The sequence below is a fragment of the Mustela nivalis genome, assembly GCF_964662115.1.
Source record: "Mustela nivalis genome assembly, chromosome: 1".
NCBI lineage: Eukaryota > Metazoa > Chordata > Mammalia > Carnivora > Mustelidae > Mustela > Mustela nivalis.
Window position 1 is genome coordinate 86,404,261 of NC_139020.1, and position 22,495 is coordinate 86,426,755.

The 22,495-nt window shown below is 34.8% G+C and overlaps 1 long non-coding RNA gene across 1 annotated transcript in view; it reads left to right on the plus strand.

Moving 5' to 3' along the window:
• The window catches only part of LOC309842950, a 156,802-nt gene extending 141,053 nt beyond the window's left edge, over positions 1-15,749 (plus strand). Inside the window, exons 2-4 of the long non-coding RNA XR_014299870.1 lie at positions 2,354-2,415; positions 13,312-13,418; positions 15,302-15,749. This is a non-coding gene — a long non-coding RNA (uncharacterized lncRNA). The remainder of the gene's footprint in view (positions 1-2,353; positions 2,416-13,311; positions 13,419-15,301) is intronic.
• The last annotated feature ends 6,746 nt before the right edge of the window (positions 15,750-22,495 follow it).

Consider the following 22,495-nt stretch of genomic DNA (forward strand, 5'->3'; position numbering starts at 1 on the left):
AGAATTGAATAAAGCATTGGAGAAAGAGATTTTGAATTTCCTTCCAACCTTGAGATTTTTCTTTAGTAAAAACTATACATATGAACAGATTTACTACAAGAGCCCAAGAACCTCATCAATTTTAGCTCCAGCCCATGATAGGTAAGTTTGAAAGTATTTTCCATCTGCTTCTTCCTGGAACTACCAACAACTCTATATGTGAAAGCCAAAGAATTGTCCTCTTTGTGCCTAGGAGTAAACAGAAGGTATCTTAGGATGCTTTCTATATTTTGAGCACTTGATGTTCTGACAAATACTTAGTGACCAACTATTAACAGATTATAAGATCTTATTATACAAGCCTTTCTTTCTCTTTCCTTTACTTAAGTAATTTTTTTTTGCATTTGTAGATCTGTTGTACACTTGAAAGAGATATAATAAGCATGAACTACAAATCCAATCATTACTGAAGCATATAAATCTAAAGATACTTAGAGTTCTTGAAATTTGTTCATTTCTTCTGGGTAATTTTTCTATTACATCAATATTTATTTATAGCATAAACTAATTTAATCATAGCTTGGAAATAATAATTGCACAAAATAAAAACTGTGCATGCGGCTAACTCCCCAAATTCTCTAGGTTCTTGGCAGCTTTTTAGACCTTCAGGGGTTTCATTTTATATCTAGTTTTTTATGCATGTTTTTATGCAATTAGCATATTTTATTGTTCCCAGAGCTCCATACAATATGCAGTTGCAGTTAGGTATATATCAAATGGTTTTAGAATCTATGAAGTTAAAATGTGTAAACACTTCCTAGGTTAGTTTAGTACCAATTTAGAAGGCAACTACTTATTAAAAAGTTTGATGTGTATAGAACCCAATGCTTAGAATATTTATACAAATAAATAATTTGGAAAACAAAACAAAGCAAAGTGCATTTTATTTTTTTTAATTTTATTTATTTATTTGACAGAGAGAGATCATAAGTAGGCAGAGAGGCAGGCAGAGAGAGGGGGAAGCAGGGTCCCCAATGAACAGAGAGCCCAATGCGGGGCTCCATCCCAGGATCCTGGTATCATGACCTGAGCCGAAGGGAGAGGCTTAACCCACTGAGCCACTCAGGTGTCCCACAAAGTGCATTTTATTAATTATCTGAGAACTAAAAGTATAATCTCGCGTCAAATTATAAGGTTAATTATTTTATGTATTAAGGCTTTTCCAGTATTTAAATTATCACATCAAGCCGCAAGTGATAAATATCCCCTGCATCATAGTAGTAAAATTAACTTATTTACAAAATCTTATTGAACCATAAAATTGGGAGATCAGCAACTTTTTGAAATGTTTCCATATGTTGTACAATATTCCAAGTTTACCATCCTCCATGTTATGCTAACTGAAATTCCACTATTGTCTTTCAGTGTTTCAGAATATCACAATGTAGGCTGGATGTGTATTTTTGTTTTTAGGAAAGTTTAAATTCCACCCCCCCATCAGACATATCACAGTACCCTTGTGTCTCAGATTCACAATCTGTAATCTTGTGAAAACTACCCAGTCTGACCATTTATAGTAGACATTGCTTTTTGTTTGATCTTTCAACCCTAACTTACAACATATTTGCATTTCTGTCTTTTTGTAATGCTGCCTTAAAATTTGATATAGCTTGACACTCCTCTCAACTATATGGATAGACCTTGAGTGACCAAGAAATTATAGTAACCCATCACTCTTACAGGAAATGTATATGAATTGATTCAGAGTAAAGCCCAGGGTATATATTCAGAGTTGGGAAAGTAAAACTTTTCCTTTGAAAAGTAAGAATATTTTGATGTGATGTTTGCAGGTGTTTCTGCTATTGCTTGGAAGTCCTCCTAAGGCCAGATACACACAAGGAGAATGGCAGATCTAGGAAGGATTCTACAGAGATTCATAACTCTTTTGTAATGTGTAATATTGGGGTCAAATGGTATTTGAATTTGGGTATACTCCTGAACTTTACTCTTATTTAAACTGATACATTATATTTCTTGTTTAATTCCAATTTCTATTACTAACATCAAAATGCTTTAAAAAAAACTGACATACTATTTTCATTTTTAAATTTTTTAATGGTATGGTGATAAACACTAGAAAATGAGTTTTCTAAGTAGGAAGGTGACTAATCCATGTAGCAAAACTAGTAGGAAAACAGTACTTAAAGGAAAGGAAAAATATTATCATCCTTTGTGAAAGAAGAAGTTTCTTTCATTTTAACTAAAATGAAAACTGCATATTGAAAAAGAAAAAAGTAGTTCAGTAACAGAAGATACTGCATTTATATCATCTTTTGTTATTATCGTCTCTGTTTGCTTTCTGTTTTGTTTTCAGTTAAAATTGTCACTTCAACTTTGGAATTAACTTGACCTACTTTTAATTATCACTCAGGCAATGTAAGTATTCTAATCACACTTGATCATAGATTTCCATAAATTAACTGATAACAAGAATAAGGGAAAACTAAGATTCTATGGACTGTATGTTGCTTTCGTTAAGAATATCTTACTGGCATATTCCTTATTCCTTCCAGTATTCCAGTATTCCTTACTGGCATACATAGCAATCTGTATGTCGTTTATCTATCTATCTGTCATCTATCTCTCTAGCCATCTATCTATCATCTTTCCTGTCTATCCACCTATCTGTGTGTGTATAAGGAGATATATATACACACATATATACATACATGTGTAACTCTCGCTATATATATATATATAGAGAGAGAGAGAGAGTGAAAGAGCATAGGTGACAAGTTTGTTTAAATAAAATCAGTGAATTATCTTTATTTTCAGATGAATTGATTATCAATATAATCCAAAAGAAGCTATGTAAAACACCAAATCTTTGAATGCTTAAATAAAATGGGCAAATTCATGTTCATGGATTAGAACATTTAATAAATAAATTCATTTATTTATATTTCTTTATTTCATTAATCAGTTTATTTTATAGATTTCTACATCTAGATACCATATGTGTGTGTGTGTGTGTGTATATATATATATATTAGATTTCTATACAAGCAAGTCATTTTTTATATGTATTTAATTTTTTTAAATCTTGGAAACAGATGCCTTACTACCTATCACTTCCTTTTGAAGGAGAAATCGTTTGATTTATATCTTTTCCAGGATTTTCAATAGCGCTTACTCACATGGTGGTATTGTGTAAGCTAGCTCACTGTTCTGAGGCATATCCTTTATTCTGGAAAAGTGGTATAAATATATCCTGAAATAAGAAAATTTATTTTTAGGAGCGCCTGGGTGGCACAGTGGGTTAAAGCTTCTGCCTTCGGCTCAGGTCATGATCTCAGGGTCCTGGAATCGAGCCCCACATCGGGCTCTCTGCTTGGCAGGGAGCCTGCTTTCTCCTCTCTCTCTGCCTGCCTCTCCGCCTACTTGTGATATCTGTCTGTCAGATAAATAAATAAAATCTTAAAAAAAAATAAAAAAGAAAATTTATTTTTAAAAAGAAAATCTGCTTCTGCTTATTTAATCATTAATTTTAATAGTTATCATATTATAGGACCATGGGCCTATTGCAGCATATTTTCCTTGAGTTGGTGACTTATGTATACTTATAAGTGACGAATATTTTGAGTTTAGGCTACTGCTAGTATACTCCATTGTAATATGAAGAGAAACATGGGAATTGGAATGGAATAAGACATCTCCCACTAGGGGCAGGCCTAGTACTGTGTTGTCAGACTTTTGATTGGATGGCCTGAGAGAAGGGATTTGCTGGTAGATAAAGCACAGGATCCAAAGGGGTAAGATAATAACATTTTATATTTTAATATTCATAGCAGAAATTCCAGAAACTATAGTGAGGGAACCAAAAAGGTAAATAGATTGCACTTAACAACATTTGCCATTGGATAATAGCATCTTATTTTCTGGAACAAGTGTTACCAGAAAAAAAAAAAATTGTATAAGTCTTAAATTCTTAAATTGGCAGGTTGTCTAACAAGCTTGTGAACAAGGAATAGTTCACAATAGTTAGCTTTCCAGTTATCACAATTATGGCAAAGGAAAAAAAAAAATCCTACTAGCAATAACAGATAGTACCAGATCTGCCTGATTATCTATAGCCTGGATTACTATGAAGACAGACTTTATAAATTATCCATCATATTATTTTTTCATCATAATACATTGCAACATTTTTCTTTTACTGGAACTAGGGTCATGGGATAAGTTTTCAATTCATTCCAGCTGTGGAGCCTGGAAGCCTGTGTAATTTGATGCCCAGGCAAGGGGGTGATTGCCCGTGGACAGATGCTTATAATGAAACTGGGGATGTAGTAGATTGCACTGTGTTAGAAAATACATTTTGATAAATAATTTTCTGAAGTGTTGTAATTAAAATAAAGAGAGGTCAATTTCTATTAAAATGGCTCAGACTATCAAATAATAATTTTATTTTTTTTTATTTTTTTTTATAAATTTTTATTTTTTATAAACATATATTTTTATCCCCAGGGGTACAGGTCTGTGAATCACCAGGTTTACACACTTCACAGCACTCACCAAAGCACATACCCTCCCCAATGTCCATAATCCCACCCTCTTCTCCCAAACCCCCTCCCCCCAGCAACCCTCAGTTTGTTTTGTGAGATTAAGAGTCACTTATGGTTTGTCTCCCTCCCAATCCCATCTTGTTTCATTTATTCTTCTCCTACCCACTTAAGCCTCCATGTTGCATCACCACTTCCTCATATCAGGGAGATCATATGATAGTTGTCTTTCTCTGCTTGACTTATTTCGCTAAGCATGATTCGCTCTAGTTCCATCCATGTTGTCACAAATGGCAAGATTTCATTTCTTTTGATGGCTGCATAGTATTCCATTGTGTATATAGACCACATCTTCTTGATCCATTCATCTGTTGATGGACATCTAGGTTCTTTCCATAGTTTGGCTATTGTGGACATTGCTGCTATAAACATTCGGGTGCATGTGCCCCTTTGGATCACTACATTTGTATCTTTAGGGTAAATACCCAATAGTGCAATTGCTGGGTCATAGGGCAGTTCTATTTTCAACATTTTGAGGAACCTCCATGCTGTTTTCCAGAGTGGCTGCACCAGCTTGCATTCCCACCAACAATGTAGGAGGGTTCCCCTTTCTCCACATCCTCACCAGCATCTGTCATTTCCTGACTTGTTGATTTTAGCCATTCTGACTGGTGTGAGGTGATATCTCATTGTGGTTTTGATTTGTATTTCCCTGATGCCGAGTGATATGGAGCACTTTTTCATGTGTCTGTTGGCCATCTGGATGTCTTCTTTACAGAAATGTCTGTTCATGTCCTCTGCCCATTTCTTGATTGGATTATTTGTTTTTTGGGTGTTGAGTTTGGTAAGTTCTTCATAGATTTTGGTTACTAGCCCTTTATCTGATATGTCATTTGCAAATATCTTCTCCCATTCTGTCAGCTGTCTTTTGGTTTTGTTGACTGTTTTCTTTGCTGTGCAAAAGCTTTTGATCTTGATGAGGTCCCAATAGTTCATTTTTGCCCTTGCTTTTCTTGTCTTTGGCAATGTTTCTAGGAAGAAGTTGCTGTGGCTGAGGTCAAAGATGTTGCTATCTGTGTTCTCCTCAAGGATTTTGATGTATTCCTGTCTCAAATTGAGGTCTTTAATCCATTTTGAGTCTATTTTTGTCTGTGTTGTAAGGAAATAAGGAAATGGTCCAGTATCATTCTTCTAAATGTGGCTGTCCGATTTTCACAACATGTTGAAGAGGCTATCTTTTTTTCCATTGGACATTCTTTTCTGCTTGGTCAAGGATTAGTTGTCCATAGAGTTGAGAGCCAATTCTGGGCTCTCTATTCTGTTTCACTGATCTATGTGTCTGCTTTTGTGACAGTTCCATACTGTTTTGATGATTATAGCCTTGTAATATAGCTTAAAGTCTGGAATTGTGATGCCACCAACTTTGGCTTTCCTTTTCAACATTCCTCTGGCTATTTGAGGTCTTTTCTTGTTCCATATAAATTTTAGGATTATTTATTCTGTTTCTTTGAAAAAAATGGTTGGGATTTTGATAGGAATTACATTAAAGGTGTAGTTTGCTTTAGGTATCATAGACATTTTCACAGTATTTGTTCTTTCAATTCATAAGCATGGAATGTTTTTCTATTTATTTGTGTCTTTCTCAGTATTTTTCATGAGTACTTTATAGTTTTCTGAGTACAGAATTTTTGCCTCTTTGGTTAGGTTTTTTCCTACGTATCTTATAGTTTTGGGTGCAACTGTAAATGGGATTGGCTCCTTAATTTCTTTTTCTTCTATCTTGCTGTTGATGTATAGAAATGCAACTGATTTCTGAGCATTGATTTTATATTCTGACACTTTACTGAATTCCTGTATGAGTTCCAGTAGTTTTAGAGTGGAGTAGTTTGGGTTTTCCACATAAATTGTTATATCATCTGCAAAGACTGAGAGTTTGACTTCTTTTTTGTTGATTTGGATGCCTTTAATTTCTTTCTGTTCTCTGATAGCTGTGGGTTTTTCATAGATGGCTTTGATGATATTGAAGTGTGTACTCTTTGTCCCTACACTTTGAAGAGTTTTGATCAAGAAAGGATGCTGTAGTTTGTTAAATTCCTTTTCAGCATATATTGAGAGTATCATATGGTTATTGTCCTTTCTTTTATTAATGTATCACATTGAATGATTTGTGGATATTGAGCCAAACTTACAGCCCAGGAATAAATCCCTCTTGGTTGTGGTTAATAATCCTTTTAATGTACTGTTGGATCCTATTGGCTAGTATTTTGGTGAGAATTTTCACCTCTGTGTTCATCAAGGATATTGGTCTGAAATTGTCCTGTTTGGTGGGGTCTTTGGTTTGGGGATCAAGGTAATGTTAGCCTCATAAATTGAGTTTGGAAATTTTCTTTCCATTTCTATTTTTTGGAACTGTTTCAGGAGAATAGGTATTAATTCTTCTTTAAATGTTTGGTAGAATTCCCCTGGGAAGCTGTCTAGCCCCAGGCTTTTGTTTCTTGGGAGATTTTTGATAACTGCTTCAATCTCCTTACTGGTTATGGGTCTGTTCAGGTTTTCTATTTCTTCCTGGTTCAGTTTTAGTAGTTTACATTTCTCTAGGTATGCATCCATTTCTTCCAGATTGTCAAATTTGCTGGTGTATAGTTGCTCATCGTATGATCTTATAATTGCTTGTACTTCTTTGGTGTTGGTTGTGATCTTGCCTCTTTCATTCATAATTTTATTTCGGTCCTTTCTCTTTTCTTTTTGATATGTCTGGCCAGGGGTTTATCAATCTTATTAATTCCTTCAAAGACCAGCTCCCAGTTTCATTGATCTGTTCTACTGTTCTTTTGGTTTCTATTTCATTGATTTCTGCTCTGATTTTTATTATTTCTCTTCTCCTGCTGGGTTTAGGCCTTCTTTGCTGTTCTTTCTCTAGCTCCTTTAGGTATAGAGTTAGGCTGTGTACTTGAGACTTCTTGTTTATTGAGAAAGGTGTCTATTGCTATATACTTTCCTCACAGGAGTGCCTTGCTGTGTTCCAAAGATTTTGAACAGTTGTGTTTTCATTTTCATTTGTTTCCATGACTTTTTTTTTCAATTCTTCTTTAATTTCCTGGTTGACCCATTCATTCTTTAGAAGGATGCTCTTTAGTTTCCATGTATTTGAGTTCTTTCCAACTTTCCTCTTGGGATTGAGTTCTAGCTTCAGAGCACTGTGTTCTGAAAATATGCATGGAATGATCCCAATCTTTTGGTACCAGTTGAGACCTTATTTGTGACCCAGCATGTGATCTATTCTGGAGAATGTTCCATGTGCAGTAGGGAAGAATGTGTATTATGTTGCTTTGGGAAGGAATGTTCTGAATATATCTGTGATGTCCATCTGGTCCAGCGTGTCATTTAAAGCCTTTATTTTCTTGTTGATCTTTTGCTTCAATTATCTGTCCATTTCAGTGAGGGGCATGTTAAAGTCCCCTACTATTATTGTATTATTGTCCATGTGTTTCTTTTGATTTTGTTATTAATTGGCTTATATAGTTGACTACTCCCATGTTAGGGGCATAGATATTTAAAATTGTTAGATCTTCCTGTTGGACTCACTCTTGAAGTATGATGTAGTGTCCTTCCTCATCTTTTATTGTAGTCTTTGGCTTAAAATCTAATTTATCTGATATAAGGATTGCCACCCCAGCCTTCTTTTGATGTCCATTAGCATGGTAAATTGTTTTGCACCCCCTCAATTTAAATCTGAAAGTATCTTTGGGTCTAAAATGAGTTTTTTGTAGACAGCATATTGAATTTTTTTTTTGTTTTGTTTTAATCATTTTGATACCCGTGTCTTTTGTTGGGACATTAAGCCCATTTACATTCAGGGTATTGAAAGGTATGAATTTAGTGCCATTGTATTGCCTATAAGGGGACTGATGCTTGTTCCCTTGCCATATTAGGGAAATTCTCTACTATAAATCTCTCTAATATACCTTCTGTCCCTCTCTCTCTTTCTTCTTTTTCTGGAATCCTAATTATTTTAATATTATTTTCTATTATGTTATCACTTATCTCTCAAATTCTCCCTTCATGTTCAAGTAGTTGTTTGTCTCTCTTTTGCTTAGCTTCTTTATTTTCCATCATTTGATCTTCTAGATCACTAATTCTCTCTTCTGTCTCATTTATCCTAGCAGTAAGAGCCACAACTTTTTATTGCACCTCATTAATAGCTTCTTTGATTTCAACTTGGCTAGATTTTAGTTTTTTTAGTTTATTTTTTTTTCTCCAGAAAGGGTTTCTCTAGTATCTTCCATGCCTTTTTTGAGCCCAGCTAGCACCTTGAGAATAGTTGTTCTGAACTCTAGTTCTGACATGTTACCAATGTCAATATTGATTAGGTTCCTAGCCATCGGTACTACCTTTTTTTTTTTTTTTTTTGGTGGTGAGTTTTTCCTCCTTGTCATTTTATCCAGATAAGAATATATGAATGAGAGAATAAAATACTAAAAGGGTGTCAAAGACCCTAGGAAAATGTATGCAAACCAAATCAGAAGAGATCCAAAACTGGAGGGAGAAGAAAGCGGAGAAAAATAAATTAAAAAAATAATAATAATAATAAATATATATATATATATATATATATTAGACTGGTGAATAGAACAGGACCACCCACTTGATGTATATTTTGATGTACACTTTGGTGTATATTTTGGTCTTTTAGAAGAAACTATGTCCCAAAATTTAAAAAAAAAATAGAAATAAAAAGAAAAACATATATATATACACAAAAATAAGGATAAACACAATGAAGGGATAGAATGTTACTGTAAGGATGAAAATTTTTTTAAAAATCTAAAAAAGAACTGATAAGTTGGTTTGAAAAAGAAGAGGGGCACCTGGGTGGCTCAGTGGGTTAACCGCTCTGCCTTTGGCTCAGGTCATGATCTCAGGGTCCTGGGATCAAGCCCCACATTGGGCTCTCTGCTCAATGAGGATCGTGCTTCCTCCCCTCTTTCTATGCCTGCCCCTCTGCCTACTTGTGATCTCTGTCTATCAAATAAATAAATAAAATCTTAAAAAAAAAAAGGAAAGAAAAAAGAGGAAGGAATGTGCTCAGACTGGAGACTAGAACAAAACCATGTGCTAGATTAGGGTATATTTTGATCTATTAGAAGAAATTGTATCCCCAAATTTTTAAGAAATAAAAACCTATATGTATATAAAAAATAAGGTTAAATAAATTGAAGGTTAAAATATGACTATAACAATGACAGTTTAAAAAGATACTTTTTTAGAAAGGTATTGTTAAGATAAACTAGTTAACAAATGTTTAAAGAGGAAAGAGAAAAAGTTAAAAAATATAATTAGAAAATATGAAATTAAAAAAAATAACTTTGTAAAACTACAGGGTGATGGGGGAAAAAAATATGAATTCTATTTGTTGCTGTCCCCTAGCTCTGGAGTTCTGCAGTTCTCCTTAATTGGTGGGCTTGGTTTTGGCTGGATGTTCTTGCTGATCTTCTGTGGGAGGGGCATGCTGCAGTGATTCTCAAATCTCTTTGCCCAAGGCAGAATTGCACCACCTTTGCCAGGGACCGGGCTAAGTAATCTGCTCGGGTTTGCTCTCAGAGCTTCTGTTCCCTGAACACTTTCTGTACCACTTTGGAGAATGGGAATGAAAATGGCAGTCTCCCAGTCTCCTCTCACTGAGGAGCTGAGAGCTTGGGTCCCCACTCCTCAGTGCACCCCCAGAGACAAGCAGTCAATTACTCCTGTCTCCCTGGTCTCCGGCTGCACTCTGAATTCTCCTGGCCTGTGATAGAGCATTTCTGTCTCTGGCACACAGCCCTGCCTGGAGTCTCCAAATCCAGAATATTCCTGCCTTGCTGCTGCTCCTGAAGCAGGAAGATGATTCTCCCCAGATCTGCCAATTGTGGAGTCCCTGATTGAAGAGCAGTGGCCCAACTGTGCCTTGGATCATGGTTTAATGTAACCACTATCTGAAAGCTCACTCTTCGGCCCTATCTATGTAGTTGGCTTCCCTAACTCAATATGTGGAAGCTCTGCCACACTCAGGTACACCCAATCTTTCTGTGACTCCACGGGTCCTGAGATCACACTGTCTCCACAAGGGCTCCACCCTTGCTTAGCCTCTGGAGCGATGTCCCTCAGTGGGGCAGACTTCTAAAAGTTCTGATTTTGTGCTCCACTGCTCTGCTGCTTGCCAGGAGTTGGCGTCTCCCCCTGCAGTCTATCTTCCCATTGCTTTGGATTCACTTCTCTGCAAGTACTACCTTTCAGAAAGTAGACGATTTTCTGTTCCTGGAATTGCTGCTCTTCTTCTCTTCTATCTCCTGTTGAGTTTGTACGTGTTCAGAATGGTTTGATACTTATCTATCAAACTCCTGGGATCTGATGTCATTTTAGTCTGCTGCTCCTCCACCATCTTATCTCTCCTCCTAGACTCTTGTTTCTTATACCATGTGATTCAGCTGTGAGTATTTAAAAAGAAAAAAAAAAAGCAATGCATAATTAAGGACTTCAAGTTATATTACAAATCTGTAGTGATCAAAACAGTATGGTACTGGCATAAAAACAGATGCAGGGTTCAGTATAACAAAATAGAATACCCAGAAGTAAATCCAGAATTACTCTTTGAGAAAGCAAAGAAGAATGTCAAATGAGAAAAAGATAATCTCTTCAACAAACGGTGTTGGTAAAATTGGACAGCAACGTGCAAAAGAATGAAACTGAGCCACTTTCTTACACCATACACAAAAAATTAAAAATGGATTAAACATCTAAATATGAGACAGGAAACCATAAACATCCTAGCAGAGAGTACAGGCAGTAACCTCTTTGACATTGGTTATAGCAGCTTCTCTCTGGAGATGTCTCCTAGAGCAACAGAAACAAAAGCAAAAAAAATTATTAGAACTCTATCAAAATAGGATGCTTCTGGGTGCCTGGCTGGCTCAATCAGTTAAGGGTCTGGCTCTTGATTTCAGATTAGGTCATGGTCTCAGGGTCCTGGGATCAATCCCCACATTGGGATCCCCACTCAGTGGGGTGTCTGCTTGTCTCCTTCTCCCTCTACTTGCTCCCTTTGTCTATATCAAATAAAATAAAATCTTAAGTAAATAAATAAATAGAAAGATGGATAGATAGCTTCTGCACAGCAAAGCAAACAGTATAACTAAAAGGTAACCAACAGACTGGGAGAAGATACTTGCAAATATCATATCAGATGAAGGGTTAGCATCCAAAATATATAAAGAACTCATCAAACTCAACACCCCCCCAAAAACAAATAATCCAGTTAAAACGGGCAAAAAACATGAATAGGTATTTTTCCAAAGAAAACATACAGATGGCCAATAGACACATGAAAAGATCAACATCACTCATCATCAGGAAAATACAAATCAAAACTACAATGAGGTATTAACTCACACCCGTCGGAATGGCTAAAATCAAACAGGAAACAGCAGGTGTTGGATGCAGAGAAAGGGGATCCCTCTTGTCTACTGTGAGAATGCAAACTGGTGCAGCCACTCTGGAAAACAGTATGGAGGTGCCTCAAAAAGTTAAAAATAGAACTACCTTATCATCCAGGAAATGCATTACTGGTACTTACCAAAAGAATATGAAAATACTAATTCCATTGGATATATACACCTTGACGTTTATAGTAACATTATCTACAATAGCCAAATTGTGGAAACATCCCTAGTACACATCAACTAATGAATGGTTAGAGCCATACTCTGTGTACATGGGCACATGCACACATACACACACAGAGGAATATTACTCAACTGTAAAAAGGAATGAAATCTTGTCATTTGCAATGATGAGAATGAAGCTAGAGAGTGTTATTCTGAGTGAAATAAGTCAGTCAGAAAAAGACAAATACCATATGATTTCACACATATGTGGAATTTAAGAAACAAAACAAGCAATGGGAAAAGAAAGATACTGAGGCAAACCAAGAAACAGACTCTTAAGTACAGAGAACAAATTGATGGCTCCCAGAGGGGAAGTAGGTAGATGTATGGGACAAATAAGTGGTGGGGATTAAGGATTGCACTTGTTGTAATGAGTACCTGGTGCTATATAGAAGTGTTGAATCACTAGATCGTATACCTAAAACTAACATTACACCACATGTTAACTAACACATTTAAATAAAATCTTAATATGCAGTGCAGGTTTTTGTGTATACATAAACAGTATTCTTAGATTTAGTTTTGATTTGGGTTTAAGTATAGTTTTTACATTTTATTCATTTTATTCTTAAGAATGTGTTCATATCAAATAAAATGAAAATGGTGCAATTATATATTTGGAAATCTGTTTCATTTTATGCTAATGCTGCATAAGTAACATGATCCTCGATTATCTTTTTTCCACTACATACTAGGTAAAATCATACAATAAATCTGTGTTTAATGTGTCCTTTGAGAGCTGAAGCTGCTTAAACATGAAGAAAGAAAAGCTACATTATTGCATCATGAAACTGGTTATAACATAGAAATCTGTGATCTTTACATGAAGTGCATTCCATAATCTGTAATTCAAAATAAAAACAGAGTGCTTGAAAATCATGCTAAACCACTGCCATGTTCTTTTTGAGAAGTATCTATAATTCAGATAATTATAGGTGAGTTTAAGCCATATATTTCTTCTTTTATATCCCAATAACCAAGTGGTTTATAGCAGTGAGAGTAAGTTTCATTATTCATGTGGGAAATACTTCACATGAGCAATTTTTTTTTCTTTTTTCTTTTTTTTTTTTTAGCAAGCAGGCACAGAATCGTCATTCAGGCTTTCTGTAAATTTGGGGCACTTCTGCTTTTCCTTATACAAAAGACATGTTTGAAAGCCAGTGAAATTACTTAATGGAAGGTAAGTAATTTTTCTGTCACATTAGGAAATGGGATCCACCTTTATGTAGGAGACACAAATGGTACTCTTGAGCTGGAGTGCTACTCTAAAGGTGCTGGACACTCCCATTCACATCAAGGGCAAAGTGCCTATAAAATTCTAACCAGCTATATATCATAAACATTATTCATTTTACCACTGAAAATTAATGTAATTAATGAGCCCTCTAGTGCATATTAAAATAGCGATAGTTGAAGTGTGCCTTGTAGTTGCCTTTGATGTGTGCTTGTGTTTAAGGTCATTTTAGATGTTAACAAATCCTGGAGTGTCTTTTGATTTGGAAATATCAAAAGTTAGCTAATTCACTCTTCCTAGATGAGTTCACCAAATAATTTACTCTTGGGTTATAAAATTATATTACTTTAATTCCTGGATTAGGTTAGGAAAGTGAGTACAAAGATTTTAGAGTCGTAGCCTAGAGTAAGTAACACCAGAACCTGAACTTACTTTCTTACTATCCTGGTTACATTTTATCAGTGGAATTCAATTACCTCCTCTTAATTATGTAAGGAGGACTTGCTCATAGACTCAAATATTTTTTTTTCCACAAAGAAATTTATTTTGATAAGAGAATTGGTTGTTTATTTAGGTACACATCTAGTTCTCTGATGCATCTTAACTATGAATGATTATGTCATGGATAATAAAAAATTAAGGGTTAAACATAGTTTATTTTTAACCTTCATATAGGATAAACAATTTTTCCAGCATTTTCAGCATATATATATATATATATATATATATATATATATCTCACATATATTATATTAATTATTCAAGATTTTAAGTAAACTCATTGGTCATCTACCTCTTCCTGTCAACTATGGCAAAAATGCCAGATAATTCTCAGTATTACTTCTACTTCCAGTTATATAAACCCAGCCCATGATATTTAAAGAACATTAGTGTGAAATGATTTATTTTTTTATTTTATTGGTCAAGATATGTGAAATTTCAGGCATTTTTCCATTCTGGTTGTGATTAATTAACTGTAGTGTAAATGTAGTCTGGATGGAATCTACTATAAAACCAGACAAATATATGGAAGGCAAGAGTTTTCAGGCAATAGAGAAGCAGTGAAGCTAGATAGTACCTTTGAGCAAAGATAAAGACAAGATTGGCCCACATTTACCTGTGTATTCTTCCTGTGGTCAAGTTTTGTTGACTGTGGCCTAGTAACTTGAAGTCCAAAGAGAGAATATTGGTCTCAATGAGCTATGGAGGCTGATTGATCAGAAATTGGGGCTATTAATGCACCTAGAATTTGGGCTGCAGGATAGCACTAAGAGGGTCTGGGACAGAAGTCTGCATGGTAGTTCCCTACAGGTCCTTGCCCAGGCATTTGTTGTTTCTTGCATAGTTGGTGTCCTTGAATGCTATTGAGTATGTTCCCTGTCAAACTGAGTTAAGCAAAAGTATCAAAGGCCACACAGGCTCAGACTTGTTGAATTTAACCTAGTCAGTGAGAGAAGACACCTCAAAGAACACGTAAGATATTCAGCTGATACTTTGGAAAACCATAATTTAGGAATAATTGCTACATTCTGAAGTAAAGACTATGACCTTGGACTAAGGCATTTTAACTCTTTGCCAGGAAAACAAAACAAAACCATTTTAAACAGTAGAACCCAAACTCCTTTCAGTTTGTCATAATGCTAACCATAAAATTTAAAATTGGACACATAAGAAAAGCAGAATTTAAGATAATTTAGAGTTCAAACTAGCAGATGAAGATTTTAGTGTTAATATCTCTATTCTCTCTCTCCCTCTCTTTGAGCCTACCTCTGCCTCTCTCTCCCTGTACCTCTGTCTCTCCCTTTATCTCTTTATGCTTACATATTAAGGGCAAAGATGACCATAATTGTCAACAGAGAGAAGAAAACTAAAAAAGAACAAAATGAAAATTCTGGAACTAAGAAGTACAGTATCTGCAATTAAAACAAACAAGTACCTTCTTTTTGTTTTTTTTTTTTTGGATAGGAGATTTTGGAAATATCACAGGGATCAGTTGATTTAAAGATGTGTGAATAGCAGTTTTGCACTCTGAAAAGGATAGAAAGGATTGAAAAATAAAAGTATTGAACCAAGTTTTGGTGGCCTGTGGAATAATATTAAATACTCTACCATACATGCAATTAGAGACTCAGAAGAGAAAGGATATAAGGTTACAGGGAATATTTGGAATGGAAGAATTATTCACAATTCCTCATAGTTTGAGAAAGATATCAACTACAGGAAGTTATGGGGACCTCACACAAGATAAATACAAAGAATGTAAGACAAAAAGAAGTTGCTTTAGGGACGCCTGGGTGGCTCAGTTGGTTAAGCAGCTGCCTTCAGCTCAGGTCATGATCCCAGTGTCCTGGGATCGAGTCCCATATCGGGCTCCTTGCTCCGCAGGGAGCCTGCTTCTCCCTCTGACTCTGCCTTCCACTCTGTCTGCCTGTGCTCATTCTCACTCTCTCTCACAAATAAATAAATAAAATCTTTAAAAAAAAGAAAAGAAGTTGCTTTAAAGTCTTTCTCTTCTACCAACTGGCTGTGTGGCATTGATCTGATTTTTTTGCTTTTGATCATTTTTCTTATCCATCTAACAACTGTCATTTAAAAAAATCCCATAGTAATAAAGTTCCTAACAATGTAAAAACACCAGTATTGAGTGGAGTGTTGAAAAAATACATCTGTCAAATGATGTAATAATAAAAAGAAGGAATAGGAACAGTGGGTGATGGTTACTTGTTTGCCACTATTATTTTTGTTGTTATCTGATTATTATTGCTATTATTATGATGATTAAATAATAAAGTATAGCTGTTAAATATTTTAAAAAGAAAATTTCAGAAAATAATATTATTTTACAATGGAAATCACATACAGGAATTAAAGACTGATAAGGCGAAATCATGAGGGGGGAAATATTCAAGAGATTATAAGTGTTGGAGAATGTTTCCTGAGAGTGCAGAATGAATAGCACTGTGAATAGATCTGAGGTAATGGGTTAGCCTTGGAAAAGAAAAAGTATGGCTCTTTTGACAAGGTCAGGGCATAGTCAAACATTACGTATTATTTCAGATATGTGTTTAGATTTAGGGTTGGGAAATTGGGCAGCTGATGCTAGATGATGTCTATTTGATCTGGATTGTATAAGATAAGGTCATCACTTGATATGATGGGGACAGTGACAGAGATTAAGACTGGAAAAGAGTGATAAAATTTAGAGTAAGTATTGTAGAAATGGAAAATTTTGCTGACTCTGGGTAAGTATAAAGATTCTGAGTTCGTTTGAGCATCTTGGCTTAGGATAAAAAATCCTAAATCCTAAATGTGTAATAGTGTGGAACCAAAACATATACATATTTTTTTTTTCTGGCACCATTGAGCAGGCTGAGAAAGTGGGACCTCAAATTATTTTTCATGTGTAGGAAATATACATGCTGGGTGAGAAAATTATGTTAATTTTCTGTCTGGGAGATCTTATAGCAGAAGTTGACGCCTTTTACTAATGAGCATAAATTTTATGCATAATCATCTGGAGCTATTCAAGCTCATTAAGTCACTTGTTGGTCATGGAATTCACATGAGAGATGCTATGCTACAGTTTCAATACCTGGCAGACTGTTATGGAAACACACAGCCAGTGAATTTATGCTGATAGTAGCACTTGGGAATTAGGTGCTGAAATTCTAGTACTTTGTAATTGGATTTTGGCATCGCCTCTTAATTTTCTCTGGATAAAACATAGCACTGCTCGCAAGTGGAATACTACAGTGTTACTTGGAGTTTTGTTAAGTGGCAAATTGCTGCTGAAACTACTGGCATTTTTAGTACTTATAGAAAAGCATGATACAATTTACAGTAAAACAAATGGGGTTAATCTGCTGTGTTGCAAAAAGGAGGAATGTCATCCCTGAGAAGAAATACTAGATTTTGCTGTTTTTTAGGAAATAAACTATATACATTTAAGGCTGTTTAAGAATGGATTTTATTTGGCTTACTTTTTGGTTTTGTTTTGTTGCTCCTGTTGTTTCAAATAAAAAGTAGAAAATAACTTTGAGTCTTTAAAACATTTGTACAAAGACCAATAACTGTTAGTTATATAACATATAAATTTATCTTACAGAAGATCAGTATGTTAAATAGAAGATCAGGCAGCTTGCAGCAATTTCTTTGTAGTCAAGGTCAAATAGACTTAAGGATATAGAACTGAGAGAAGCAGATTTTTTTCCTGTTTCTTCAAGAAGTCTGTTAGCACAAGAGTCGGGCTCTAAACCTTTGTTCTAAATGGATGTTAAGTTGGCTAACTAAAAACTGTGGTCATGAAGTCGAAGTGTTGAGTAGGATGGTTATATGGTGATAAGGAATTTTGTTAACCTTGGGGTATGATTAACATTATTTGTAAAACAGTCAAAGAAGGAGGGGGAAAAAACATTATTTGTAAAATATTCATACAATCCTGCCTCATGATTTCTGTGCCCCAAATATATTTAACATAATGAAATCTTTCATGGGTTTTAAATTTTTTGTAGAGATAAGATATTTACAATTCATTTTACAGTAGGTAGATAATACATAGGATTGGGGGCTGAATATGAAAGCACAAATTAAACTGTCCATTTTTAATAAGATACTTCACCCTCAATTTCAGTTAATCTATAACCAAGAATAATTGAGGGTACTGAGATTCTGTGAGTGACATTTACCAGCAACTTTTATTCCAAATCATTACTTTATGCGTAATGAAAAGAGAAAGAGAGAACAGGTAATTAAGAGGTTCATCAACTTTTCCATTGGTTCTTGACTTATCAAATGACTTAAAGGGAAAAAAAAAGGTATAAGTGTTAGGGTATGTTGAAAGAAGGTGTAACTGGATCTGTGAATAGATGAGTAAAAAGAGAAGCTCTTGTTTGTGGAATCGCACAATAGAAAATGGACTAGGAGTCATTACTATTTTGGTTGCATAGAGTGGAACACATATTCTTTTTATTCTTACCTGCATCCTTTGTGTCTCTGTATTCTGAACCCCTCCGTTAACAGAATTACAGAAAGTGCTTGCTTAGGTACATCTCTAACTTTTCTTTAACATTTTCAGCAAAAGCGTTTCTTAGACATTATCATTGGTAATTCACAAAGATATATACATGTGTATATATGTGTGTATATACATGTATGTATGTATAAATATGTATGTATGTATATATATGTACACATATATATGTGTGTGTATGTATATATCTTTGTGAATATATATTATATATACATATATATACACACACACAAACACACATATGATCTCCTAAGTTAAATTATGTTATAATCTGTAATGTTCACCCATGGTCTGTATTCTTAGAAACACATAATTCTATAATAGAGACATCATTCCAAAAGCTCTGGGTTATAATGACAGAGATTTTAATGACTTGATGGTTTTGCACAGATTGCTCTTTACTACATGGTCCTTCAAGGAAAACTGGAGACTTACTTTTAGCTGCTTTGGTTAAGTTTCAGATTCATTATCCTACAACCTTCCACCCCCCCACTCCTGCCCCCTGCCATGCAAATGCAACAAACAATGAAAGACAGAAGACTTTGAAATCTAAAACTGGACTTAAGATGTCCTTCAAGAGATGAATGGGCAAAGGAGGTATAGCTCAAATATACAATGGAATATTACTCAGTCATCAGAAATGATAAATACCTACCATTTGCATTGACAAGGAACTGGAGTGGATTAGGCTAAGTGAAATAAGTCAAGCAGAGAAAGGCAATTATCATATTATCTCACTCATATGTGGAAAGGAGGAATTGAGCAGAGGACTATAGGGGAAGGGAGGTAAAACTGTGTGGGAAGAAATCAGAGAGGGAGAAAAACCATGAGAGACTCTGGACTCCAGGAAACAAACTGAGGGTTACAGAAGGAGGGTAGGGGGATGGGGTGGCTGAGTGGTGGGTGTTAAGGAGGGCACGTGTTGTGATGAGCACTGAGTGTTAAATGCAACTGATGGATCATTGAACATTACGTCAAAAACTAATGGAGTGCTTCATGTTGGCTAACTGAACATAATAAAAAAAGGAAGAAAAAGTTAATAAACAAACAAAAAAATCTAAAACTGGAAATCTTTTAAAGATGGGAAAAAAAGTAAAAATATTTAGAGGAGTCAGTTTTAATTTATTTTCCAGTTGAAGCTTCTCCATCAAAATATGTACCTCTTATTTAAATATATTATAATTAGGTATGCCAGGAGAAGCCAATAAAACATTTTCAAATGGCTTTATATAATCTATATCAAAATGGAACAAATAGTTATAGTCCAAGAGAATGGATGTTGCTGGACTTCGGCTTCTGTTTTTGTAATTCATCACGTTCCTCCAAAAATAACAGCAATTATGTTAATAGCCCCCTTTCATAGCAACTGTGGTTGATAAATGACATCAATTTCCTGTTGTCCAGACATGAAGTAAACTTTTTGGGGGCTCCATAATTCAGATCACAATTAAATCCTGACATTTTCCTATCATATTGCTATTATCTGACTCTTTGTGGGCAGCTAGATCACTGTGCCTATGAACTGTTTTGGAAAGCACTTTCATTGCTGGATTTTTATAATTGTTTATTTCCCAGTTATTCTTTCTCCATCTGTGTTAGGGTCAAGTGAAACCCACTTTTTTTGTTTACTTTCCTGTGAATTGTCGCTGATTCATCTATTGAAGATTTTTTTTGCACTATACATATTTGTTATAAATTTCTATATATAGAAGATGATTTTTACATGTATATAGTCTTCATCTTTTAAGTGTCCATTTTTACCAGTGATTTGTTTTTGTTTTTAAATGGATTTGCTTCCCAAGATATATAAATCAACTTTCTAACTCTTTGTTTCACTTGCCCTTGAATTTTCTATATAGTCACAATCTTTTTTTTTTTTTTTTGACATAGAAAAAAATATAAAGACATCATAAAACACAACTGCTTGTGGGACATGTGGGTGGCTCAGCTGGTTAAGTATCTGACTCTTGATTTCAACTCAGGTCATGATCTCAGGGTGATAGGATTGAGCCCTTTGTCTGACTCCATGCTCAGTGGGGAGTCTGCTTGAGATTCACTCTCTCTCTCTCTTTCTCTGCCTCTGCCCCTCCCCTCCCCCTTATCGTTCTAAAAATAAATAAATAAATAAAATCTTTAAAAACTCAACTTCTTGAAATCACATAGTAGCTTTCCCATTTACTTGGACCAAAACCCAACTCTTCACCACTGACTTCAAGATTCTGTGTGATATAGCCTCTGCCAACACTTCAGTGGTATCCTTAAATTGTAATCCAGCCATGTGGATGTATATTCTGAATCTAAAACACATGTCCACTCTTACATTAGGGGGTTGACAATTTTTCTTCACTTTACCTGAAATTCTTTTTTTCTCCAAATCTTTGTATGGGCATTTTTCTTGTCATCATGTGAATTTTCAGTGAAAATATCATCTCTTCTTAAATGTCTTCCATGAAATCCTTTCCAAAATAAAATGTGTCCCATTCCTCAGAATCACTCTCTATTTTAGTGCTCTTTTTATTTTTTGTTACAGTTTTACTTACCTGAAATTGTCATTGTTTATTCTTTATCCACTACTATAATGGAATCTCCATCAGGATATGAACTTTGTTCCCCTTGTTCCTTGCTGTATCCCCAGTTCAGGTAATATTGTCATTTGGGTAACTGTGAATTATCTTTCTTGTAAGATTCTCATTAAATTCTTCTTTATTAATAATATGAATAGAAAATATTATGATCTCCATTCTTAGATGCTTCTTTATGTAAGTTCACTTTATTTTACTAGAAGTAAATGCCAAGGAGAAGAAAAGTTCAATCATTTATGAAAGGCCTGGGATGTGACAAGCAGTAAATACATATTTTTGGTAATTTTTACAAGAATGCTATGATGAAAGTATTGTTATCCCTATTTTACAAATGAGGTACATGAGGCTGAGAGAGATTAAGTAAGTCCAAATTCAGAAATTGCCTCAAACTCTGTTTCAAAGATTATAATATTTCCATTACACTACTGTCTTTGGTAAAATGTATTTCATGTTGATTTTTAATATTTCTTTAAAACTGAATTGCAAAACATAGCAAAACAGTGATTGCAGTGTTTATTGGATATTGTTCAGTATATACAAGTGCATGATAACAAAAATGATATGATTCATCAAATGTATAGGGAATATTTAGGGTTGGTCTTTATTAGATATTACACAAAATGTTTAGTCACATGGATATTAGTACAAAGTTCAATATTCTGAAGTGAAAGAGTTTATTGACTATAGCTATATACCCTGTTGATGACCTCTCTTTATCTGAGTTCAGTGACATAATACCTAATATATTGCTCATTTGGATGAGTGTAGAATCACCTAAAAATTTACTTGTGTGAATATACTGACCAGTTTTTGTAATGGTAAAATCCTGTGGTAAAAACAAAACAAAACATGGGGAACCTGGATGGCTCAGTGGGTTAAGCCACTGCCTTCAGCACAGGTCATGATCCCGGGGTACTGGGATCGAGTCCTGCATCGGCCTCTCTGCTTCGGCAGGGAGCCTGCTTCCTCCTCTCTCTCTCTGCCTGACTCTCTGCCTACTAGTGCTCTCTGTCTGTCAAATAATTTAAAAAATCTTTAAAAACAAAAACAAAACAAAATCAGTTTTTCAAAACTATTTTCTACAATGATAACTCCAATATTTTAACTTATAAGAGCTGTAAGAGTCTTACACATTTTCAAACTCAAGAAGAATGCAAATGCAGTTTTAACAGTAAGTGACTAGAAAAAGTCAGGTAGAAAAATAAAACAAAATGAAATAACAAGAGTAAACAAGTAAAAAGACAATTCACCGTGATTTTAGGGGGTGAATGTTTAAATTCCTGAAATACTAGAAAATGACTGAATAAGTAATGAAGTCTATTTTAAATGACCAGATTTGAGTTGAACTGCCAGTGCTTTAGTTGAGTAACACATTGTGCTTTCCGGACATCAGGAAATTCTCTACAGCATAC